This window comes from Cervus elaphus, chromosome 19 (genome assembly GCF_910594005.1).
Source record: "Cervus elaphus chromosome 19, mCerEla1.1, whole genome shotgun sequence".
NCBI lineage: Eukaryota > Metazoa > Chordata > Mammalia > Artiodactyla > Cervidae > Cervus > Cervus elaphus.
The window spans coordinates 5,755,974-5,783,809 of record NC_057833.1 but is presented as its reverse complement, the minus strand read 5'-3'; the positions used below and the strand labels follow the sequence as shown (position 1 = coordinate 5,783,809).

General features: G+C 37.4%; 1 pseudogene; it reads right to left on the bottom strand.

The window, feature by feature from the left end:
* Positions 1 to 395: 395 nt before the first annotated feature.
* On the bottom strand, positions 396 to 27,836 carry LOC122676015 (annotated as a pseudogene).

Genomic DNA, 27,836 nt, shown 5'->3' with positions numbered 1-27,836 from the left:
GAATATTCATTGGAAGGACTGATGCTAAAGCTGAAACTCCAATACTTTGACCACCTGATTGGAAGACTTGACTCATTGGAAAAGACCCTGATGCTGGGAAAGATTGAAGGTGGGAGGAGAAGGAGACGACAGAGGATGACATGGCTGGATGATGGACAGGGAGGCCTGGCATGATGCAATTCATGGGGTCGCAAAGAGTAGGACATGACTGAGCGACTGAACTGAACTGAACTGAAGATTAGGGAAATTACTTTTTTCCAAGATGCACAGTAATTTTGCTTTGATTTAAACCTTGGTTGGTCAAAGCTAAAATCATATTGTCACTTAAATTCACATATCTCAAAATATAGCCCTTTGACTATAATGGTGATTAGCTAGTTAGTTATATGTACTATTTATAGATTTTCCTCTAGCCAATTAATATACTTATCTTTTATTCTAATGCCTAACTGTAAGTAAATTGGTGAAGCCATGAATGATAAAGTTCCATGGATTCCATCCTCCATATGGTCATGAGAAACTTTACCTCCAACATTTTGAAGTTGTGAGACATATATAAATCCATCATCTCTTAGAACATCATGTTGACAGTTGAGGAAGTAGTTAAGGGCAAATTTTGCAGCTGGGAATCATTGACTGCCAACGGTGATAACCTACTATCCAAAAGTGTTGAATATGGAGAATTATGTCTCCCAAGATGTGGTTCAGTATATACATAGTTCTTCTTGTATTCCTCAGGAAGGAAGGTTCTCCAGTTAACCAGCTTGAGCAGATGCCTTGACCTATGAGGCATGTGTTGATTTTTTTATTATTGCCTGGGGGAGTGCTTTATCCTGGGTCAAATATAGGCATGCAAGTTTGATTACCAGTTTCTTTGACAGAAATAGACCATGTTCACTTCCTTAGTAAGATGGCATAGAGGTATCAATAACCTGTAAGCTAGGGTAAATTACAGCTTGTGTTTTCAGTTTATTTTTGAATTCTGGATCATTCTGTATCTGAAAAAAACATATAATAAAATGTGAATCTGTTAAAGGCTTCAAAACTATAGGAGTGGCAGCTTTTATTCCAATCAAATCAGCTGTTATGATGTAAATAATTATGAAAATGGTATAATTTCTAATTATTATTTTCATTATATTTGAATTTTAAGGGCATTAAAATGGTCATCCCAGTTTCATCAGTAATGATTCACACATACATACATACATTTATTCACATATAACCACCAAATAAAAATAATTACATGATTCCTAGAAAAGATGAAATACTATCTTCATTGAAAAATCATTTTTGACCTACCATGACCTAAGTGAGAAGGAAGAATGAATAGAGTAATAGGATGTCAATCTCCAAACTCACATATTATCTAAAATGAAAAGGAATTTGACCAAATTAAAGGAAATATATCTAATGTACATCTCATTTTCATGGAGCACGTATTTAGAGCTTCCCTTTCTTATAGAGATAAGTGGTGTCCTAAGATCTCAGCTGTGGAGTGAGAAGGGCCAGCGTACATTTCCCTTTCCCTTTGTTTTACTCGTACACTCTACAGGAGAAAACCTACAACTAACCTCCAAGGAGCAATTACCTAGCCACAGACCGACGTCCTTAACAATGACGTCTATAGAAATGAATATACCAGCTGCCACTGCACATGAAAATCTCAGTACCTAAAGGATATTTCTTAACGTTAACCCCTCAGTGAAGTAGCTGACAGGCTAAGAGAAGTTGAAAGTGTTAGTCGGCCAGTCATGTCTGCCTCTTTGAGACCCCATGGATGGTAGCCCTCCAGGCTCCTCTATCCATGGAATTCTAAAGAGAGAATTAACTGAAGCCCCAGTGGAACCTCACAAGAGACACGTTAGCCAGCCAACTGCAAACTGCACAATCAATGTGTAGTGGGTGCCTCAATCCACAAATATGAGGAAAGACAGATTTCTCTAATATAATCTCTCTAATGCCCATGATCCCACCAAGTGCCTTCAGACAGGTACTTATAAACCAGTGGATCATCTCAAAAAGAGTGTAAGAAACAACATCACACACATAAATAAAAATGAGACAGAGAGACTCAGCTAATACCTTCTCAGGCTAGTAGCAAAAGCGGTCCTACAAAAGGAGTTAGCAAATCCTGCTGGCTTTAAATTCCTCTGCTTATTGTTTTGTTCCCAAAAGAGTTGGTTTTGGGGGTAAGAATTATGTATTGTACTAAATTTGTTTTTCAAGTTTATTAGTTATTGTGGACAGCTATTATTAAGGGCACACAGCAAGTGTTTTAACAATGGCCATTGTCCTTTTTTTTTTTTTTTTAAACAGCAACAATTCTTCCATGCAAGCATGCTATATGGCTCAAATGTTATCTGCTAACATTCCACTGAAATACATGAACTACAGTAATCCCAAGTGCTTGGTAGACTTTACAATTTACCTAATGAGAACACTAAATCTCTTGTCATATTAAATAGTGGTTCCTAGACATTGTTCTATTTCCCTCAAAATTGGTGACTAATTAAGAACCTTCTTTACAATTATATTTTAATTCCCTCAATGCTCTAAAGCCACTTTGTCTTAAGGTAAAATTATGTAAAAGGACAGTAAGGTTTTTTGTTTTTTTTCCATTTAACAGCTTAAATATAAGACCAATAAAAATATCCTAACAAAGAAAATGATACTTTTGTGTTAGAGTTACAGCACGTGTGCATGTGTTATAAATGTGTATACTATACAACACATAAAACATACCATTTGAGTCGTTCTTGCTGCAATTAAACCCCCAGAACCATCACCTGAAATACAGACTCTAGTGGGATCAACTCCATATTTTGCAAGAATTTAATCTTGTAGAAAGAATTTGACCACAGAAATGACATCTTCATGGGCAACAGGAAACTGATATTGAGGAGCTAATCTATAGCTTCAGACAGAAAAAAAAAAAAAAGAGAGAGAGAGAGAAAGAAACAAAAGCATATATGATTAAACTTCAGTTGTATATATCCAGGTATCTCTCAATTTAACCAGTAGGTCCAAAGAACAAAATAAGTCATACTTTGAATCTTTAGTTTCACCAATCATACCTTCACTTACTACTAACTTTTTTTTTTTTAAGTAGATTCTGGTATAACATTTTTAAAATGTTGGGTTCCATGAGATGAGAGAGTTAAAATTTATATGTTTATGCTCATAAAATTGTATGTAAACTTTTTAGCAAAAGTGCAATCAAGGGGAGATGCTCTACAGCATTTATCAGATTCTCTATGGAGTTGGTGACACATATTTTTACAATCATTGTTAGGCATGCACACTTGATTTTAAAAGCAGCAAATCTGAGACCAATTGATTTGTAGGTGTCTTATATTAGAAATTTATATAGGTAAAAATTCTACAAAATAGACTTAATTGATAGAAAATATAAAGGAAAAAATTCATTGGAAAAGAAGTACAGAGAAGCTTTGAGTAGAACATAAAGTACTGGACATTTCCAAGTCTTTTTATATCATTGGGAATTTGGGGAAAAATCATTAGTACTTCAGTTCTCTTATGTTGAGAACAACTAACAATTCTCAGATGGTCACAATATTTGCACCTGATATTCCAACAATTAAGAATATCTATATAGTCGATATCTTCTAATAACCTATAATGGAAAATAAACTGAAAATATGTGTATATATACATGTACATGTGTAACTGAGTCACTCTGCTCAAAACTAACACAGCTAAACTATACTTGAAACTAACACAATACTGTAAATCAATAGTTCAATTTAAAGAAAGAATATCTATAAAATTGATCTTTTATCACCAGTTCAAGCAAATACAGCATCCCAATTGTATAATGCATAATTAAGCTCCTAGACATTTCTAGAAGTACCACAGCCAATGTTGTCAGAGATGTTCAGCCTGTGTTGCCTCTCAAAGGTCTCTCCAATGACAGAGGTTAAAGAGAAACTAGGCCCCTTTGAGGAAGAGTGGATAACGTAATGATAATAAAATAACATAAATCAAAACTTCCTAGGATCTCGGTCCTTTTGAAGTCATAGATGTCTTCTTTGGAAATCAAAATTGTTTATCACAAGGGCAAGAATCAATATTAAAAAAAAAAACAACCCACAAATATAATGCTCTTACTCCACTCCTACATCCACAGCAACAAGTTTGTTTGCCATCCATCCATTCAGAAGATCCACCGATGTATACTCTGTATACACAAAAAAAATTTATGTGGAAGTCTATTCTGTAAAGAGGAGCAGTGGAAGACTACCTACATGGGTGAAATGTGATAGAAATATGATTAATTGGTTAATCCCTACATTATCACTTTTCCTGTTTCCGTATGGAGTGATTCAAAGACTTTAGGTTTGACAGTTGCCAATAAATGGGGAAGGTCACTGCAGCAAAAAAAAAAAAAAAAAAAATGCATTAAGAAAAAAGAGTCATGACAATACATAAAAGGCTCAGGGAATTAACTGTTAAGCACAACTGAAAAAAAGCGTTGAAAGAGAAGTAGGGGTATAAAGTGAAACCACGTAGGAAAAGAGGGATACAGATGTCAGTACTTGGATGCTACACTAAGGACTTCTTTGTCCGTAGGTGGTAGATATCACCAAGGAATTTAATTATAAATCATATGACCAGAAAAAGGTATTTCGGAAGAAAGGCGGACAGAATTGGTTATTAAATGTAGATGCTAAGAAACAATAAGAAATTGGCTGTAGTTGCCCCTTATTAACAGAATGCAGCTGAGGAGCATGTCTATGTTCTCTCCTTGCTGAAGTTGAAGTTTTTCTCTCAACTTATTGAAGTTAATGTCACTGTCTCTCAACTTGTTGAAGTTGCTGTTTACTTGGGTTTCTTTCTTTCTGAGAATATTGGGAGATACACAGGATATGTTCTATTTGGTAATCTTCAGTTTGGATTACTGTGATTCTTCCAGATATACTGGCAAGCTCTGCAGTTGTATATATTGATCTTTAGGACTATGGTTATAGCTCGAAATAGAGCTTTGGAAATCAGCAGCGTGGGTGTGGGAGATAGAGCTGAAAGTGTAAAGAATGTGAAGAGTCAAAAACTAAAGAAAGGAATACTGAGGAACACAAACACTTATAAAATATAAAGAGAGGTCTATATTTGTTTATTTGTTTATATTTGTTTTATTTTAAAGAAGGAGAAGCACCTGAAAATTAAACGGGAGAGGCAAAAGGAAGTTAAAAGAAACATGTTTCATAGAAATCAAGGAACAGTAGTTTCAGTGAAGGGGGAGTGGTCATTGTCAGTTTACACAGCTTAGAGTATTCTTCAAAGGGGGAAAATGGATCCCACAGTGTATAAAAATGAGCCTGAGAAGGGTGACAGGTGACTACCTAGACAGAGATATTCAGAAACAAGGAAGATCAAGACAGAAGAGGCTGCAACATTTAGGAGTCAATAAAATGGACCCATTTATAGACAGAAGAGGAATACTGATTAAAATCCAAATAATATGAGGGAATATGACCCCAGGCAAAGAAGAGATTATACTTTGCCAAAAGATAAAAAAGCACACTTCTAGGATATAAGTAGAAGGAAATAAAATTAATATAGTGCTAATAATTTTTAAAGACATATGACATACTCAAGGGGTAGGGGTGCTGAATTTGCACAGACATCCCTGATAGATGAGGGAGGATGAACTGAAAGACTTAAAAGAGCACTGAGGATTTGACAGTGACATTGACAAGAAGGATAGGAATTAAATACACACAAGAGACATCTTTAAGAGACAATCTTGAGGGTTGGTAGGGTGAGGCTGCTCCCTAGTGGTGAGAGGCTTAAGCCTGTGAATCCTAATGTGAGGCCTAGATTTGGCTACTGGTTCCACCACTTGCTAATAGCAGGGGAGCCTTTCTGTAGCTATTACCTGTAAATTTTGACAGAGATACCCATCCTAAGATGTGATTGCCAATCAATTAAAAGTGGACCATGCACCCAACTAATGTAGCATTTGTGGTTATTTTGAAATGTTCAGTTCAGTTCAGTCACTCAGTTGTGTTTGATCTTTGTGACCCCATAGACTGCAGCACGCCAGGCCTCTCTGTTTATCACCAACTCCCAGAGTATACTCAAACTCATGTCCATTGAGACAGTGACGCCATCCAACCATCTCAGCCCCTGTCATCCCCTTCTCCGACTTTCAATCCTTCCCAGCATCAGGGTCTTCTCAAATGAGTCATTTCTTCTAATGAGGTAGACAAAGTATTGGAGTTTCAGCTTTAGTATCAGTCCTTCCAATGAATATTCAGGACTGATTTCCTTTAGGATGGACTGGTTGTATCTCCTTGCAGTCCAAGGGACTCTCAAGAGTCTTCTCCAACACCACAGTTCAAAAGCATCAATTCTTCAGCACTCAGCTTTCTTTATAGTCCAACTCTCATATCCATACAAGACTACTGGAAAAAATATAGCTTTGACTAGACGGACATTTGTTGGCAAAGCAATGTCTCTGCTTTTCAGTATGCTGTCTAGGTTGGTCATAACTTTTCTTCCAAGGAGCAGGCATATTTTAATTTGATGGCTGCAGTCAATATCTGCAGTGATTTTGGACCTCCCTCCCCCCCCAAATAAAACCTGTCACTGTTTCCACTCTTTCCTCATCTATTTGCCACGAAGTGATGGGACCGGATGCCATGATCTTAGTTTTCTGAATGTTGAGCTTTAACTAACTGTTTCACTTTCCTCTTCCACTTTCATCAAGAGGCTGTTTAGGTCTTCACTTTCTGCCATAAGTGTGGTGTCATCTGCATATCTGAGGTTACTGATATTTCCCCCAACAATCTTGATTCCAGCTTGTGCTTCATCTAGCGCAGGGTTTCTCATGATGTACTCTGCATAGAAGTTAAATAACCACGGTGACAATATACAGCCTTAACGTACTCCTTTCCCTATTTGGAACCAGTCTGTTTACCATGTCCAGTTCTAACTGTTGCTTCTTGACCTGCATACAGATTTCACAAGAGGCAGGTCAGGTGGTCTGGTATTCCCATCTCTTTTAGAATTTTCCACAGTTTGTTGTGATCCACACAGTCAAAGGCTTTGGCATAGTCAATAAAGCAAAAATAGATGTTTTTCTGGAACTCTCTTGCTTTTCCAATGATCCAATGGATGTTGGCAATTTGATCTCTGTTTCCTCTGCCTTTTCTAAAACCAGCTTGGACATCTGGAAGTTCACAGTCCATGTATCATTGAAGCCTGGCTTGGAGAATTTTGAGCATTACTTTGCTAGTGTGTGAGATGAGTGCAACTGTGCGATAGTTTGAGCGTTTTTTGGCATTGCCTTTCTTAGGGATTGGAATGAAAACTAACCTTTTCTTGTGGCTACTGCAGAGTCTGCCAAATTTTCTGGCATATTGGATGCAACACTTTCATAGCATTATCTTTTAAGATTTGAAATAGCTCAACTGGAATTCCATCACCTCCACTAGCTTTGTTTGTAGTGATGCTTCCTAAGGCCCACTTGACTTCACATTCCAGGATGTCTGGCTCTAGGTGAGTGATCACACCACTGTGGTTATCTGGGTCGTGAAGATCTTTTTTGTACAGTTCTTCTGTGTATTCTTGCCACCTCTTCTTAATATCTTCTGCTTCTGTTAGGTACATACCATTTCTGTCCTTTTTTGAGCCCATCTTTGCATGAAATGTTCCCTTGGCATCTCTAATTTTCTTGAAGAGATCTCTAGTCTTTCCATTCTATTGTTTTCCTCTGTTTCTTTGCACTGATCACTGAGGAAGGCTTTCTTATCCTTCCTTGCTATTCTTTGGAACTCTGCATTCAAATGGGTATGTCTTTCCTTTTCTCCTTTCCCTTTCACTTCTCTTCTTTTCATAGCTGTTTGTAAGGCATTCCTAGACAACCATTTTGCCTTTTTGCTTTTCTTTTTCTTGGGGATGGTCTTGATCCCTGCCTTCTGTACAATGTCATGACCTCCATCCATAGATCTTGAGGTACTCTTATCAGATCTAATCCCTTGAATCTGTTTGTCACTTCTACTGTATAGTTGTAAGGAATTTGATTTAGGTCATACCTGAATGGTCTAGTGGTTTTCCCTACTTTCTTCAATCTAAGTCTGAATTTGGCAATAAGGAATTCATGGTCTGAGCCACAGTCTGCTCCTGGTCTTCTTTTTGCTGACTGTATAGAGCTTCTCCATCTTTGGCTGCAAAGAATATAATCAATCTGATTTAGGTATTGACCATCTGGTGATGCCCATGTGTAGAGTCTTCTCTTGTGTTATTGAAAGAGGGTGTTTGCTGTGACCAGTGCATTCTCTTGGCAAAACTCTATTAGCCTTTGCCCTGCTTCATTCTGTACTCCAAGACCAAATTTTCCTGTTACTCCAGGTGTTTCTTAACTTCCTACTTTTGCATTCCAGTCACCAATAATGAAAGGACATCTTTTTGGGGGGTGTTAGTTCTAGAAGGCCTTGTAGATCTTCATAGAACCCCTTCGACTTCAGCTTCTTCAGCATTACTGGTCAGAGCATCGCCTTGGATTACAGTGATGTTGAATGGTTTGCCTTGGAAACAACAGAGATCACTCTGTCGTTTTTGAGATTGCATCCAAGCACTGCATTTCAGACTCTTTTGTTGACTATGATGGCTACGCCATATCTTCTAAGGGATTCTGGCACACAGTAGTAGATATAATGGTCATCTGAGTTAAATTCACCCATTCTGGTCCATTTTAGTTCACTGATTCCTAAAATGTCGATGTTCAGTCTTGCCATCTCTGTTTGACCACTTCCAATTTGCCATGATTCATGCACATAACATTCCAGGTTCCTATGCAATATTGCTCTTTACAGCATCGGACTTTACTTCCATCACCAGTCACATCCACAACTGGGTGTTGTTTTTGCTTTGGCTCCGTCTCTTCACTCTTTCTGTAGTTATTTCTCCACTGATCTCCAGTAGCATATTGGGTACCTAGTAACCTAGGAAGTTCATCTTTCAATGTCCTATCTTTTTGCCTTTTCATACTGTTCATGGGGTTCTCAAGGCAAGAATACTGAAGTGGATTGCCATTCCCTTCTCCAGTGGACCATGTTTTGTGAGTACTCTCCATCATGACCGGTCCATCTTGGGTGGCCCTACACAGCATGGCTCATAGTTTCATTGAGTTAGACAAGGCTGTAGTCCATGTAATCAGATTGGTTAGTTTTCTGTGATTGTGGTTTTCAGTCTGTCTGCCCTCTGATGGAGAAAGATAAGAGGCTTATGGAAGCTTCCTGATGGGAGAGACTGACTAAGGGGGAAACTGGGTCTTGTCCTGATGGGCAGGGCCATTCTCTGTAAACCTTTAATCCAATTTCTGTTGATGAATGGGGCTGTGTTCACTCCCTGTTATTTACCTGGGGCCAAACTATGGTGGAAGTGATGAAGATAATGGCGATGTGCTTCAGAAGGTCCCAGGCACACACTGCTACACTCAGCGTCCCCAACCCTGCAGTAGACCACCACCGACCCACGCCTCCCATGGAGACTCCTGGACACGCACAGGCAAGTCTGGGTCAGTCTCTTGTGGGCTCACTGCTCCTTTCTCCTGGGTCCTGGTGCACAAGGTTCTGTTTGTGCCGCCAAGAGTGTTTCCCAGTCCTGTGTAAGTTCTGGCAGCTCTATGGTAGGTTAATGGTGACCTCCTCCAAGAGGGCTTATGCCATACCCAAGTCTGCATCCAGAGCCCCTGCCCCTGCGGCAGTCCACTGCTGACCCGTACCTCCACAGGAGACACACAAACACAGTCTGTCTCAGTCTCTGTGGGGTTTCTGGGTCCTGGTACACACAAGTTTTGTTTGAGCCCTCTGAGCATTTCTAAACACAACTTTCACTTTCAATTTTTGGGGCTTCCTTTGTGGCTCAGCTGGTAAAGAATCTGCCTGCAATATGGGAGATTTATGTTCAATCGCTGAGTTGGGAAGATCCCCTGGAGAAGGGAAACGCTACCCACTCCAGTATTTTGACCTGGAGAATTCCACGGGCTGTACAGTCCATGGGGTTGCAAAAACTCAGAAAGGACCGAGCAACTTTCACTTTGAAACATTAACACATCACAGAGTCAAAATTCTGGATATAATGACTCAGGCTGTAGGCTCTTTGAGAAAAAAAGTCTTCTCATTTGCTTTTTACATTTTGGAGTGCCTTTAAAACAATATCCTTTGTGTTCTGTGCTGTATGGTAAGTCAATAATATCAACAGTCTAAAAGCAACTGTGTGTGTATCTCTGTGTGTGAGTTTGAATATATTTAAGCATGTTTGAGTTTGTATCTATGGGAATGTGTTTGAGTGTGTGTCTTAGCTATTCCATTTCACCTCTTGGAATCATCTCCAAACAAATGGAATAGACTTTAAGGAGAAGCTGATTACTCAGTTCTATTTTATTTTTTCTATTGAAGTTCAAAATTATGCCTTAGATGCCTAACCTCAACATGAAAAGTATTGATGCATCACTGCCTATGATAAGAACATGTATCTGCTACCTGGAAGCTGCAAATAATATCAATTGTGATCCAACATTTAAAACATCTTATTCACTTCTATTTTTCTGAATCTAACATCAGGTCGCATGGTAATTTCAAACTTAAGTTTAAATATCTGAATTATCCATTTTTCATTCTCAGTGTAACTTTATTTGCTAGTAACTTTTTTGAAAGCCAACATCTCACCTGATAATTTTATGATTTTTTTGCCAAGAAGTATATGAAGACATGTATATGAATCATGAATGACAGAGTCTATCTCTCTGCTAAGATACATATACATGTTTATAAACATAAACATTATACCAACAAAAGTTCTTCCAATTATGTATATACAGCACTATATTTTAATATAAATACATATAATGTGTAACACACATACTTATACATATTTACTTATATAAAAAGCAGTTACAGTAACTTCCCAAAAGAAAGGCACCACCAGGAAAAAAAATTACACTTGGTCTCTGGCTTTCTGACTTCCTCTTTGGCAAGTACAAACAGACTGGAATATCACTAAAGGTTGTATCCATCACCACAACATTTTCATCTGAAATTGGTTGCATGTAGTCCAATTTCAGTATTATGGGAAACAATTCATCAAATCTTTTAAGACCTAATTTTTCCAATAAAGTAGCCTGTCAAAACAAAGCAAATACATTAAAACATGAAACATTTTGATTTTTAATATCATCAAGTGCTTATAAGTATGCAATCAAAGATGAAGAATTAAAATGTAATAATATTTTAGAGGTTTTATTGTACATACTAACACATATAAGATAGTGCTTCTAAATAAATATCAAATATGCAGTGTTTTTACTATAAGAGTATTTTCACTTAACTGTCACCAGTTTACTTGCAGCTTATTTTATATTGGTCTAGTTATTTCTCAAGTGAAAGTTGTAAACTTTTATTTGAGAAATAAGATTTTATAGTTTCTTGTATGCACATTTTAAATATTTTTATTTTATTTCTTTGGTCATTCAGTTTAAAATTTCAGAAAGTATGTAACTGTAAGTTTACTTATAAAACTATTCCCATTTTTTGAACTACAACTACATTCCTTCTTTAAGAGAAGACTTGGAGGAAAATAAGCTCTACTTTTAAATTGTGTACCATTGGAATAATGCTCACTTTACCATTTTTGGTAAGATCTATAATACTTTTGTAATATCTTCCAATGAATAGTTCACAAAAAAGGAATTCTGAAATACTGTCGGGGAACAGAACATTGATGGTGTTTTTCTGTCGCTAAGTCATGTCTGACTCTGCAGCCCTATGGACTGCAGCACACAAAACTCCACTGGCTCCGGAGTTTGCTCAGGTTCATATTTATTAATGGATTTGGTGATGCTACTTAATCATCTCATCCTGTGCAAACAATACATTTTACCCTCTCCTTTTGCCTTCAATCTTTCCCAATATCAGGATCTTTTCCAATGATGTGACTCTTCCACAACAGGTGGCCAAAGTATTGGCCCTTCACCATCAGTCCTTTTAATAAATATTCAGGGTTGATTTCCTTTAAGGTTGACTGGTTTGATCTCCTTGCAGTCCAAAGGACTCTTAAGTCTTCTGCAGCACCACAATTCGAAAGCATCAATTCTTCAATGTTCAGCTTTCTTTATGGTCAAACTCTCACACCCATACATGACTACTAGAGAAACCATAGCTTTGACTATATGAACCATTGTCCTCAAAGTAATGTCTCTGCTTTTTAATACACTGTCTAGGTTTGCCATAGCTTTCCTTCCAAGGAGCAAGTGTCTTTTAATTTTATGGCTGCAGTCATCATTCGCAGTGATTTTGGAGTCTAAGAAAAGAAAATCTGTCAGTCCTTCTACTTTTTCCCCTTCAATTTGCCACGAAGTGATGGGACCGGATGCTGTGATCTTAGTTTTTTGAATGTTGAGTTTCAAGCCAACTTTTTCACTCTCCTGTTTTCACCCTCATCAAGAGTCTCTTAGCTCCTCTTCACTTTCTGCCATTAGAATGGTATTATCTGCATATCTGAGGTTTTGATATTTCTCTTGGCAATCTTGATTACAGTTTGCAATTCATCCAGCCCTGCATCTCACATGATGTACTCTGCATAGAAGTTAGATAAGCAGGGCGATAACATACTGCCTTGTTACACTCCTTTCCCAATTTTGACTCAGTCCATTGTTCCTTCCCAATTTTGACTCAGTCCATTGTTCCTTGTCTGGTTCTAACTATTGCTTCTTGACCCACATACAGGTTTCTCAGGAGATAGGTAAGGAGGTCTGGTATTCCCATCTCTTTAAGAATTTTCCACAGTTTGTTGTGGTGAACATAGTCAAAGGCTTTCGTGTAGTCAATGAAGTAGAAATAGATGTTTTCCTGGAATTCCTGCTTTCTCCATGACCCAACAAATGTTGGCAATTTGATCTCTGGTTCCTCTGCCTCTTTAAAACCCATCTTGCACACCTGGAAGTTCTTGATTCATATATTGTGAGGCCTATATAGAAGGATTTTGAGCATAACCTTGCTAGCATGTGAAATGAGCACAGTTGTATGGTAACTTGAACATTATAAATAGAGCATTACATAGCATTTATTATTATAGCTATATGAGGTGACTAAAATTTTACAAGGACTTTAAAAATCATATAACCCATCTGCTTTAACAATGAGAATACTGAGAACAAGAAAGTTCCTGTTTTTGACACAAGTTAATTGGCTAGTAATTGACAAGATGTAAACCCAGTTTTCTAAGCCAGTATTTACAGAAACTATTTGTACTCCTGTACATATTACTAATTGCTAAGTTATGTTTTTTAAAAGAGCGTATGAAAATGGAAACAAAGTAAGTGTATTAAATGCTAGGACAATTAAAAATGATGCTCTGATAGAAATAATGTAAATTTGAACTTAAAAAAGATCATTACATAAGGAATAATGAATGAGAAGTGGCATGCTGGTCAACAGGGTACAGTCTTGAAGCAGTCGTTTTGACCATTAACACTTTTAAGTAACTCTAAAGTATGATTAAGATTTCAACTAAAAACACATATACACACATATATTGGAATGATATAGAAATATAAACTTAAAACACATACACCCATATATACATTGCATTTGTACACAGCATTTGTAAAACAACCACACCCAGTCTCTAAAATATACTTACCTTTTGGCCTTAGAAAGAAGCTAGATCAGAGAAAGGATATAATTTTTTTTGTTGTGGATAGCTCCTGCATTTAAAAGCTAAGCAGACCTAAATATTCCTTCTTTTGGTAACAATGTCCTGGTTCACTTTAGGGAACTACCATATCCTGTTAGTTGAAATCTTTGATGAGGAAATTGATCAAAGGAACAATCACTCACCAGTTAAGAGGTAAGAAAATAAATTTAAGGTAGATTTAGTGCACTATCCTTGGATATTGATTCTTAAACAGAGACCCTAAGAATGAGAACACTCAGTGATAACTTATCACCACAATGGAATCCTGAAGAGGTTTGTTCCTGGATACTGACATCTCTGGTGCTGCTGACTTTTCTGAAGACTAGAATTTCAACTTCAAATTCTGTGAGCTTCCAAAATCTTATAAAACTTTCTCACTTGGTTATTGGTTGTTTTTATTATTACTATAGTCATTGTTAGCATTTTCTAGAATTAGCCATGGACACATCACTTTCTTTTGCTTACTTACTAGCAAAACAAAACACATGAAGAAACAAATGAAAAAACAACTCCATGTTTCTCGGTCAGGTCTGGGGAAAGGCTGAGACCTGGAGAAGGGCTCAGTGGTAAACAGAGGAGGTCCTCTGTTCATGTTTCTGAGTAATGAAAGATTCTCATTTCTATACAAAAGTGATGCTGTGTTTTATCTGGGATATTAGTGTCAAAAGGGAGAAGCAAGTGGCAACCCACTCCAGTACTCTTGCCTGGACAATCCCGTGGACCGAGGAGCCTGGTAGGCTACAGTCCATGGAGTCTCGCAGAGTCGGACACGACTGATCGACTTAGCAGCAGCGGCAGCAATGCCAAAAGAGGTTAAGTATTATCAAAGTGAACTGTCATTCAAAATGCCTTACTTTATAAATAATGTAGCACCTCTTCATATTCTTGTTAACCCTTTATAGATCTTTGGAGAGACATCTGTTTAGGTCCCTTGCACATTAAAAAAAAAAAAACAAAAAAAAAAAAACTTTTTTTTTTAACTATAAGCTTGTATGAGTTTCTTATGTTTATTGGATATTAACCCCTTATCAAACAGATAGTTTGCAAATATTGTTTTCTGTACTGTAGGTTGCCTTTTCATTTTCATTTTGGTGATGATTTGATTTGTTGTGCAGAAGTTTGTTTGTTTTTTTTTTTTTTCATTAAATATAGCCTCATTCCTCTCTTTTTACTTTTGTTACTTGTGCTATTGGTGTCATAGCCAAAAAAAAAAAAAAAAATCATTGCCAAGGGCAACGCAAAGGAATGTTTCCATCATGGTTTTTAATAGGAGTTTTTAGGGTTTCAGGGCTTACCTTAAAACCTTTAATCTACCCTGAGTTGACTTTTGTGTATGGTGCAAGATAGGGGTATAATTTATTTCATTTGTATATGCATTTCCAGGTTCTCCAATACCATTTATTGAAAACCATCCTTTTCCCATTGTGTATTCTTGATACCTTGTAAAATTAGTATACTGTATATACTTGAGATTATTTGGGGGCTCTCTAATCTGTTCCTTTTCCATATATGTCTGTTTTTATGCCAATACTGTACTGCTTTGCTTATTATAACTAAAATATATTCACAAAATATAAACCTAAAAAATATTCACAACCTAGTGGAGAGTTATGTCTTATTCGGTGGAAATTTTTAGGACTTTAGCCCAGGAGGCAGCATCTCAAATAACCTAAAAGAACCACTCTGAAGAGGTGAGGGGAGGAGTCAGGTTATATAGAAATTTTGCAACAAAGGACAGGTAGTCTGAACACCAAATGATTTTTGTTAATTCAAGAAAACCAGATATTCCAGTCAGAGAATTTAGTGCTTTTCTTTGTATGGAAAGATGCATGAGTCTGGACTCATTGAAATCATTCCTTTCATATGCATCTCATCTATCTGGGGCCAGTATTCTGTTTTCATGGAGACAGGGAGGAAGACCATTCCCAAAAAAAGAAATGCAAAAAAGCACAATGGCTGTCTGAGGAGGTCTTACAAATAACTGTGAAAAGAAGGGAAGTGAAAAGCAAAGGAGAAAAGGAAAGACATACCCACTTAAATGCAGAGTTCCAAAGAATAGCAAGGAGAGATTAAGAAAGCCTTCCTCAGTGATCAGTGCAAAGACATAGAGGAAAACAATAGAATGGGAAAGACTACAGATCTCTTCAAGAAAATTAGAGATACCAATGGAATATTTCATGCAAAGACAGGCTCTATAAAGGACAGAAATGGTATGGACCTAACAGAAGCAGAAGATATTAAGAAGAGGTGGCAGGAAAACACAGAAGAATTGTACAAAAAATATCTTCAAGAGCCAGATGATCATGATGGTGTGATCACTCACCTAGAGCCAGACATCCTAGAATGTGAAGTCAAGTGGGCCTTAGGAAGCATCACTACAAACAAAGCTAGTGAAGGTGACAGAATTCCAGTTGAGCTATTTCAAATCCTAAAAGATGATGCTGTGATAGTGTTGTACTCAATAAGCCAGCAAATTTGGAAAACTCAGCAGTGGCCACAGGACTGGAAAAGGTCAGTTTTCATTCCAATCCCTAAGAAAGGCAATGCCAAAGAATACTCAAACTACCACACAATTGCACTCATCTCACACGCTAGGAAAGTAATGCTCAAAATTCTCCAAGCCAGGCTTCAATGATACATGAACTGTGAACTTCCAGATGTTCAAGCTGGTTTTAGAAAAGGCAGAGGAACCAGAGATCAAATTGCCAACATCCACTGGATAATTGAAAAAGCAAGAACATTCAATAAAATCATCTATTTCTGCTTTATTTACTATGCCAAAACCTTTGACTGTGCAGATCACAATAAACTGTGGAAAATTCTGAAAGAGATGTGAATACCAGACCACCTAACCTGCCTCTTGAGAAAGCTGTATGCAGGCCAGGAAGCAACAGTTAGAACTGGACATGTAACAACAGACTGGTTCCAAACAGAAAAGGAGTATGTCAAGGCTGTATATTGTCACCCTGCTTATTTAACTTACATGCAGAGTACATCATGCAGAATGCTGGGCTGGATGAAGCACAAACTGGAATCAAGATTGCCAGGAGAAATATCAATAACCTCAGATATGCAGATGACACCACACTTATGGCAGAAAGCGAAGAAGACCTAAAGAGTCTCTTGATGAAAGTGAAAGAGGAGAGTGAAAAAGTTGGCTTAAAGCTCAACATTCAGAAAGCAAAGATCATGGCATCTGGTCCCATCACTTCATGGCAAATAGATGAAGAAACAGTTGAAACAGTGACTGACTTTATTTTGGGGGGCTCCAAAATCACTGTAGATGGTGAGTGCAACCATGAAATTAAAAAGACGCTTACTCCTTGGAAGGAAAGTTATGACCAACCTAGACAGCATATTAAAAAGCAGACACATTACTTTACCAACAAAGGTCTGTCTAGTCAAGGCTATGGTTTTTCCAGTGGTCATGTATGGATGTGAGAGTTGGACTGTAAAAAAAGCTCAGCGCAGAAGAATTGATGCTTTTGAACTGTGGTGTTGGAGAAGACTCTTGAGAGTCCCTTGGACTGCAAGGAGATCCAACCAGTCCATCCTAAAGGAGATCAGTCCTGGGTGTTCATTGGAAGGACTGATGTTGAAGCTGAAACTCCAATACTTTGGCCACCTGATGCAAAGAGCTGACTCGTTTGAAAAGACCCTGATGCTGGGAGGGATTGGGGGCAGGAGGAGAAGGGAAGGACAGAGGATGAGATGGTTGGATGGCATTACTGTCCCAATGGACATGAGTTTGGGTAAACCTCGGGAATTGGTGATAGACAGGGAGGCCTGGCGTGCCCCAGTCCATGGGGTCGCAAAGAGTCAGACACGACTGAGCGACTGAAGTGAACTGAACTGACCCGTTTTCATGCCCTGAGCTTCCTTTTCCCGGAGCTCACTGCAGGAAGTGGCTGTAGTCTGATGGTTGGTAGATGGTAGATATTCTTCTCGTGCTCCCTTAGGGCTCAGTAACTCATGTTGGAGGGCTGCAATCACTCATATCTGTAACATCTTTGTTTATTGATATGGCAGGAAATATTCCATTTCTCATAACTTTTAAGATAATTACAAATCAGGACGTGTAATTTCTTCAGGTTTGGTTTTTTTTTTTCAAGATTGCCTTTGCTATCTAGGATCTATTGTTTCCTTTGAGTTTCAGAATTATTTGTTCTCTTTCTGAAAAAAATTTCACTGGAATTTTGATAGGGACTGCCTTGAATCTGTATATTGCTTTGTGTAGTTTGGACTTTTTCACATTATTGATTTTTCCAATCTGTAACACAGGATATCTTTCCATTTATTGTGCTCTATTTCTTTCATCAGTATTTTATGAATTTCAGTATAAATATTGCTAGCTTATGTGTCACAGGGATTCCCTGATAGCTCAGTTGGTAAAGAATCCACCTGCAATGCAGGAGACCCCAGTTTGATCCCTGGGTTGGGAAGATCCACTGGAGAAGGGAAAGGCTACCCACTCCAGTATTCTGGCCTGGAGAATGCCATGGACTGTATAGTCCATGGGGTCACAAAGAGTCAGACACAACTGAGTGACTTTCACTTTATGTGTCACAGACAAATCCTCTGGGGAAATTAGAGTATGAAAATACAAACACAAATATCCAAATTTGTGGTATGTAGCTAAAGAGCTGTGAGGTAAATTTATAAAATTAAATTATCATATTAGAAATTAAGAAAGGTCTCAAAATGATATTCAAAGCTTTCATATTAAAAAACTAGAAAGAAGAGCAAAGAAAATTCAAAGAATGCAAAGCAGAAGAAATAATAAAGATAGGATCATAATTCAATAAAATGAAAAGAAAACAAAAATAAAGAAAAATGACACAGAATCAGTTCTTTTCAAAGAATAAAACTGACAAATCTGTACAAAGAGTAACCAAGAAGAAGACCCAAATTACCAATACAAAGGATGAAAGAAAGGATATCAGTACTGATTTCATAAACATTAAGATAACAAAAAAGAAATACCAAAAAAAAAAGTCTATAACTCTATAATTTAGTTTAAATCTACAAAGTAAATTAAATCACAATTTAGTTAAAAAGAAAGATAATGTGAATTGTCTATATATCCTTTAAAGATTGAATCTGCAATTTGAAAACTTCAGAAAACTTGATGCTCTGTTTGTTTTACTAACAAATTATTCTAAACATCAAGGAAAAAACTATGCTAATTTTACAAAAGTGAAAATAAAACACAAGAGAATATTTCCTATTTCATTTTGCATTTCCTGCATTTCATTTAACATTTCCTGTTAGGAAAATGAGAAAGACATTAGAAGGAAAGAAAATCATAGGTCAGTATTGAAGCAAAAACCCTTAATGAAATATTAAGTCACATTCACTGATATTTAAAAGATGATAATTCATTCTCATCAATTTATTTTTATCCCAGAAATGTAAGATCAGTACTGTCGACTTAAAAAAAGGACAGAACATAGAGCTATGAATTAAGTTTTATTTGGGGCAAATATGAAGACTGCAGCCAGAGAGACAGCATCTCACATAGCTCTGAGAGGCTGCTCCGAAGAGGAAGAAGGGAAAGGAGAGTATATATGTGATTATATTTATAAAGGGGAGTTCATGCAAGCAAGCATATATTTTTTTGTAGAAAGATTCAGCTGGTCTCCTGAAGCTTCTTCTGGTCACAAGAAACAATTTTCACCATGAAAGATTTTAATGCTTCTCTAGATGTGAGGAGACACAAGATGTGGGCTCATACAATCAGCTCCTGTATATATCTATCTAAAGACCTGTCCTGCCAGTTTCCTGGAGCACAGAGTGCCTCATTTCTGCTTTCCATCATGAACTCCTCCATGGGGTGTTGGAAGTCAGCAGCTGCACATGATTTAATCCTTGTAGGGGTAGATGGCAAGAACCCACAGCAAGTGCCAGTTTGTGGATGACACTACACTATTTGAATATCAGTATAATTCAGGATACTAACAGAGATGGAAAATTATATGTTCACCCTAACAGATGCAGAAAAACAATTTGACTTAACTCATCACCTTTTCACGATAAAATTTCTCCGCAAACTTAGAATAGAAACTTCCTTAATCTGATAAAGGGCTCTGATAAAGGGCATGTACCAAAAAAAAAAAAAAAAAATCATTCAATGGTGAAAGACTGAATGCTTTCTCCTAAGAGCCAGAAATGGCAAGAATGTCTGCCCTCTATTCAACATAATTCTGGAAGTCCCAGTCAGGGCATTCAGGCATGGGAAGAAAAAGCAACACAGACTGAAAAGAAAGGAGTAACAGTCTCTTTCTCTGTTTCCAGCCACCATGCCATCTAAGAAGCAAATATTATGAGATCTAAAAAAATTTCCATAAAACAAATAAGCATATTTGGTCAGATCAAAGTATACAAAGTCAATTATGTAAAAAAAAATTATTTCAAATTTAGCCGTGAATAAATGGAAATCAAAATTTTAAGAGTATCAATTACAACACACTAAAATTGAAGTTCTTAGTTATAAATATAAGAAAATATATTCAGTATTCATCTGCTGAATACTATAAAACATTGAAGAAAGAATTCGAAGATCTAATTAAACTGAGAATTATATATAAACAGGTGAGAAGACAATATTGTTAAAATGTCAGTTCTTTCTAAATTGGTTCACAGAATTAACCTAATCTCAGGCAAAATCTCATTAGAATATTTAGTCATCTATAAGCTAAACTTAAACTTGTACATGGAAAAAATGATTAATTATAATAGTCAAAGCAAACCTGATAAGGAAGAACAAGGTTGATAGATTCATAAAACCTTGTTCCAAGACTACTGAGAAGCTAGAGTAATAAATAGAGGGTAGTATTGGTGAAAGGCTGGACTCACAGATCAAGGGAAGAGAAAGGAGTCAGTTCAGAAATAAACCAATACAAATATGTCCAATTTACTTTTGACACAGATACAAGGCAATGCAATGGAGAAAGGTAAGTGTTTCAACAATAGTGTTGAAGCAATTGGACATGAATATGCAAAAAACATGTCCCTGGACTCATTCCTCACACCTTATATAAAAATTGGGCTTCCCTGGTTCAGTTCAGTTCAGTCGCTCAGTCGTTTACGACTCTTTGCGACCCCATGAATCGCAGCACGCCAGGCCTCCCTGTCCATCACCAACTCCCGGAGTTTACACAAACCCATGTCCATTGAGTCGGTGATGGCATCCAGCCATCTCATCCTTTGCTGTCCCCTTCTCCTCCTGCCCCCAATCCCTCCCAGCATCAGGGTCTTTTCCAATGAGTCAACTCTTTGCATGAGGTGGCCAAAGTATTGGAGTTTCAGCTTCAGCATCAGTCCTCCCAATGAACACCCAGGACTGATCTCCTTTAGGATGGACTGGTTGGATCTCCTTGCAGTCCAAGGGACTCTCAAGAGTCTTCTCCAACACCACAGTTCAAAAGCATCATTTCTTCTGTGCTCAGCTTTCTTCACAGTCCAACTCTCACATCCATACATGACCACTGGAAAAACCATAGCCTTGACCAGACGGACCCTTGTTGGCAAAGCAATGTGTCTGCTTTTTAATATGCTGTCTAGATTGGTCATAACTTTCCTTCCAAGGAGTAAGCGTCTTTTAATTTCATGGCTGCAGTCACCATCTGCAGTGATTTTGGAGCCCCAAAAAATAAAGTCTGACACTGTTTCCACTGTCTCCCCATCTATTTGCCATGAAGTGATGGGACTGGATGCCATGATCTTAGTTTTCTGAATGTTAAGCTTTAAGCCTAGCTCAGCTGGTAAAGAATATGCCTGCAATGCAGGACACCTCAGTTTAATTCCAGGGTTGGGAAGATCCCCTGGAAAAGGGATAGGCTACCCATTCCCCTATCTTGGGCTTTCCTGGTGACTCAGCTGGTAAAGAATCCACTTGCAATATGGAAAACCTAGGTTCAATCCCTGGGTTGGAAAGATTCCCTGGAGAAGGGTACAGCTACCCACTCCAGTATTCTGGCATGGAGAATTCTATGGACTGTATAGTCAATGGGTTTGCAAGGAGTCAGATACCTTATATAGAAATTAACTCAATAATGGATCCAATACCTAAGTGGAAAATGTAAAACTACAAACCCCTTAGATTAGAAGACATCATAGGAAAAAATCTTGTGTTAGATTAAAAGTTCCTAGATATTATATCAAAAAAGAAAAACTTTTATTTTTTAAAGGATAAACTGGACTTCAACAAAATATAAGAGTTTTTGTTCTGTAACTTAAGAAAACAAAAAGAGAAGTCCAGACTGGGAGAAAATATTTTCAAATTAAGTATCTGTTAAATGATTGGCATCTCAGGTAGGAAGAACTTAGAATAATCAACAAGCAAAACAAACAAACAACAACAACAAAAAACAATATTTTCAAGTTGTTGCAGTGAAAAGGGGAAAAAAAAAATGAAGAAATAAGTTTTTCTTTGCTTTCCAGAGAACAAAGAAGATGGAAAGAACAGTGAGCAGAACTGATCACTCCTGGTTTTTACTTTAACTGTTTCTAATCTGCAGTCTGTGACTAAGTTTGCTTTTCTGCCCTCAACTCTGAATGCTTTTTCAGGGGTTAACAGACTGGTTCCAAATCAGGAAAGGAGTACGTCATGGCTGTATATTGTCACCCTGCTTATTTAACTTCTATGCAGAGTACATCATGAGAAATGCCAGGCTGGATGAAGAATAAGCTGGAATCAAGATTGCTGGGAGAAATATCAAAAACCTCAGATATGCAGATGACACCACACTTATGGCAGAAAGCGAAGAGCTAAAGAATCTCATGGCTGATTCATGTCAATGTATGACAAAAACCACTACAATATTGTAAAGTAATTAGCCTCCAACTAATAAAAATAAATGGAAAAAGAAAAAGAAAGTGAAAGAGGAGAGCGAAAAAGTTGGTTTAAAACTCAACATTCAGAAAACTAAGATTATGGCATCCGGCCCCATCGCTTCATGCAAATAGATGGGGAAACAGTGGAAACAGTGACAGACTTTACTGTTTTGGGTTCCAAAATCACTGCAGATGGTGACTTCAGCCATAAAATTAAAAGATGCTTGCTGAGTTTAAAAGTAGAAAACCTGAAAGAATTTGACCATTTCTTTTTGAAACTGAAAAGAAAGACTCAACATTCAGAAAACGAAGATCATGGCATCTGGTCCCATCAGTCCAGTTCAGGTCAGTCTCTCAGTCATGTCTGACTCTTTGTGACCCATCACTTCATGGCAAAGGGAGGGGGCGGGGAGTAGAAGCAGTGACAATTTTTTTTTTTTTCCTTTGGCTCTTAAATCACTGTGGATGGTGACTGCAGCTTTGCCAACAAAGGTTTGTACAGTCAAAACTATGGTTTTTCCAGTAGCCCTGTATGGATGTGAGAGTTGGACCATAAAAAAGTCTGAGCACCGAAGAACTGATGCTTTCAAATTGTGGTGCTGAAGAAGACTCTTGAGCCTCCCTTGGACAGCAAGGAGATCACACTTGTCTATCCTAAAGGAACTCGACCTTGAATGTTCATTGGAAGAACTGATGCTGAAGCTGAAACTCCAATACTTTGGCCACCTGATGCGAAGAGCTGATTCACTGGTAGAGACCTTCATGCTGGGGAAGATTGAGGGCAGGAAGAAAAGGGGACAACAGAGGATGAGATGGTTGGATGGTATCACTGACTCAATGGGACATGAGTTAGAGCAAGCTCCAGGAGATAGTGAAAGACAGGAAAGCCTGGCGTGCTGCAATCCATGGGGTCACAAAGAGTTGGACATGGCCTAGTGACTGAAGGACAGCAACAGGGGTAGCGGACTGCTAGACCCAATTACCTGACTACCTGACGTCAGCCTATGACTGTTTTTGAAAAGATGCAAGAGGAAGAATATAAAATTCTTATACCTTTGTTCCTCATCACCTACCCCGGACTGTAAGCCCTCATCTTATATAGACCCCTAGGACTTCCCTGGTAGCTCAGCTGGTAAAGAATTTGCCTGCAAAGCAAGAGACCCTGGTTCAATTCCTGAGTTGAGACGATCCCCTGGAAAGGGGATAGACTACCCACTCCAGTATTCATGGGCTTCTCTGGTGGCTCAGACGGTAAAGAATCTGGCTGCAATGGAGGAGACCTGTGTTCGATTCCTAGGTTGTGAAGATCCCCAGGAGAAGGGCATGGCCACCTACTACAGTATTCTTGCCTGGAGAATCCCATGGACAGAGGAGCCAGGCGGGCTACCGTCCATGGGCTCGCAAAGAGTTGGACACGACTGAGCGACTAAGTGCAGCACAGCATAGACTTTTTATTCACGGAAGAGGGGGCACAGTTCTTGAGGCGTGAGCCTACAGTGTTCTCCCCTCATCCCATTGAAGATTCAAGCCAACTGTCAATTTCCTTCAAACTCTGTCTCCGTACTTTTCATTCAGCTTCAGTGGGCAGAGACGGACAAGATTTTGGCTGCAACAAAATAGAGAAAAGATTAAACATACCTTTCACCTCACCTCACACACACAAAAACATGTAATAGCAAATAAATACATGCAAAGATAACACAATACCCGTAATCATTAAGGAAATTCAAATGAATACCTCAGTCAGATGTTTCTACAAATTTATTTAAATGTTTTTAAAGAAAAACTGAAAATATTAAATGTTAGTAAGGGCACAGTACAGTTAAAACTTTCCTGTACTTCTGGACTGAATGCAAAATGGTACAGCCTATTTGGAAAACAATTTGACAGTTTCCTATACATTTAAAGTATATAAAGTATACATTTATAATAACCCCATGTATCTAGTTTTAGGTACTCAACAGAAATTAAAATTTTGTCTATGAAAAAAGCCTCTATATGAGTGCTTTAGCAGCTTTATCCATATTCACGCTAAAGTGGGAAGAATCCAAATATTTTTCAACTGTTTATTGTGGGCAAACTGTGACACATACATGTAACTGAATACTACACAGCTTTGGAAGGGATTTAACTTGAGATACAGCATGGTTTATTCTCAAATGCAGTATGCTTAGTGAAATGCATTAAGCTGGACTCAAAATCCAAATGCAGTATGAACCAGTCATACGATATTATGAAAAGGGAAAACTATGCAGACATTACAGTGATCCGTTATTACCAGGAATTTAGGGTGGGGAAGTGTTTACCATAATAAACAGGGCAGCAAAAGTGAGTTTGAGGGGTAATATTTTCAGATCTTGATTATGGTGGTAGTTTCACGAACCTCTACCCATATTAAACTACATAACACTATATAACCAAAAGAATGAATTTAACTGTATGCAAAGTTAAATATAAAATTTGGCAAAATGATAAAAAAAAAATTAAAGTCTGAACATAGGCTGGGTTTAACTCCCACTTCTAAAATTTATTAACTGTCTGCCTTTGGTTAGTTTATCCCTTGTGCCTTATTTTCCTCATGTATAAAATAAGGGTAACAAAAGTGACTTTTTCAAAGCACAGTTGTAAGTATTAAGTGATACATTTAAGGAAATTAAAGTAGGGAGAGCACATCATAAGAACTCAATAAATTTTAGCTTTTCTCATCAAAAATATATACAGAAAATATTCTTAAATATTTTCTTAGCTGAGTGAAAAAAATCATATTGTAAGTAATTTCAATTCAGCAGCTATATCACTTTAAAATCAATGTTTTTTAGACTTTTGGCCACGCATCTCTCATAACTTCTATCATGGAGTGGACACTGATTAGATCACTATTGAACAAACACCAGCTACCATTCCAGACATCACGACATCCTTTCTACTATCCTCAGAGTAATGCTGCGATGTGCTTATAGACTTCTCATTTTGCAGTTTAAGAAACTGAGCCAGAAAAGGATGAAGTAGACTCCTTTAAGATCTAATTGGACTTTAAGTTCATGCTCTTTCTTCAACCTTATGCTGCCAATAATTTGAATGTGTAACTCTATAGTCTTAAATTTTTCCACATGATTTCATGAAAACCTGTGATGTTTGCTTTCTTGGCATATGTTTTAAAATTCACTGATAACAGTAACAAAATGATGTGCATAATTATGTCTGACTCTTTGCAACCCCATGGACTGTAGCCCACCAGGCTCCCCTGTCCATGGACTTTTCCAGGTGAGAATACTGGAGCAGGTTGCCATTTCCTACTCCAGGGAATTTTCCCAACCCAGGGATTGAACCCATGTTTCTTGAGTCTCCTGCATTGGTAGGCAGATGCTCTACCAGTGTGCCACCTGGGAAGCCCATAATAAAGTGATTTTCACCCAAATAAGCAGAAACTGATCAATTACTAGTGCAATTCACACACAAATATATAATGCATATATAAGCAAATATGTAAAGTCGGTTTTATTTTACGTGTGCAAAACCTTAATTACGTTTTGCATTTGACAAACAAAAGTTGAATTCTACAGCTGCACGCTTTAAGAATGTGTTAATTTTGATGAGGCACATTAGTAAATGTGCATAAGTGAGAGGATATATGAGCTGTTGATAAGATAACACGGCAGTTTCTCTGTAGGGCTTGCACGTGCTCATTTTTCTCTAAAATCCACTGAATGAAAAGGTGAAGAATTCACCATAAAAGGGAACACTGAGGGCAACAGGTAATTCAGCCTACTTTGGACTTTGGGAAGGGGGTATTATACACCTTAGGTATACAGATATATTAGATACCTTGGGTATCTAGTTCGACAGAGTTGTCATCTCTTCTGTCATCTCAACTGTCTAGCACACTAGACAGCTGCTTCCCAGATACTGTGCACTGCTCTCTGTTCTTTGATCACTTATTGTCCGTTGATGCATTCTCCCGCAAACTTTCTATGACCTATGTCATCCAGAAGGCCTCCAGGTAGCAACATGTTTTGACAGGAGAGCATGATGTTTTCAGTGAGGTAGATCTTAGTGCAAATTCTGGCATTGTCACAAAAAATCTAAAATCCAATAATTTAGGATTGAAGGTAGACAAAAGCAGTGATTTTCAAAGTACGGTCTTGGAATTCTTGTGGCTCTCTGAGAGGTATTCAGGGAATGTGCATAATACTGTGACAATTCCTATGTTTTTTTAAAGTTGAATTTCCTTGTGAGTATTCAGTGGAGTTTTCTAGAAGCTACGTGACACCTGATATTGCAATAGATTAAATGCAAAAGCAGATAAAGAATCAGTATCTTCCATAGTCTAAGACATTAACAAGATTTCCAAAAATAGAATATAAATCACTTATTTATTTTAATTTCTAATAGATTTATTATTATCATCATCAATATCAAGTACATTGGTTTCTAATGAAGTCAGTTCTTAATGCAGAAAATATTAATAAACATAACCCTTATGGAAAAACTCTTTGAGTCTCAATAACTTAAGTTCAAAAACAATAACTTATAGAGTTCCTAAGACCAAAAACTTTGAAAACCACTAAGAAAGAGACAGACAGTAAAACAGCACAAGTACTAAATATACATCAAAATATAAAAACATAATCAATGTACATGTGTAAGTTTTAAGAAATTGTGTAAGACTAGGTTTTCAGAGATTCATATATAAGTAGCTTTAAAATCCCCCCAATTTCCACTTAAACAATAACATTTCTTTCTTGTTCCCATTTATTTGGTATTTATCTTATCAACGGAATTTTATCTCCCCATGCTTTATACAGATTCAAATAGGTTTGATGCTGATTTATTAAAGTAAACAGATTAATGATATTTGGCTGATTTATCCTAAAAGAAAAGTGAAGTCTCCTTCTAAATGCTAACTGAAAGAAAGTTTACATGTCTTGTAACAGGCATTCCAATTTCCTGGAAAAAGACTTACCCTTAGTGAAGTCATTTTTATAGCAGTATCCACTATCCTTACCTTCCATGGTTCTTCAATGTTTTCTGGTATTGGTGTATAAATATAATAAATAAAGAGGATACAAGTCAGTCCAAAGCACAGAGTTTTGTAACCCATGATATTCTTTTCACAACCTCTGTGTAGTGATGATATAATGTCATCCTACATATACTAAAATCCTCAGTAGTGGGACAAAGGTAGATAACAGAATCTTTCAAGTATTATGACCATGTTAGCATTATTGATCTAATATTCAGTTTTAAAATTAATAGTTCCTGTTGTAACTCATTCAAGA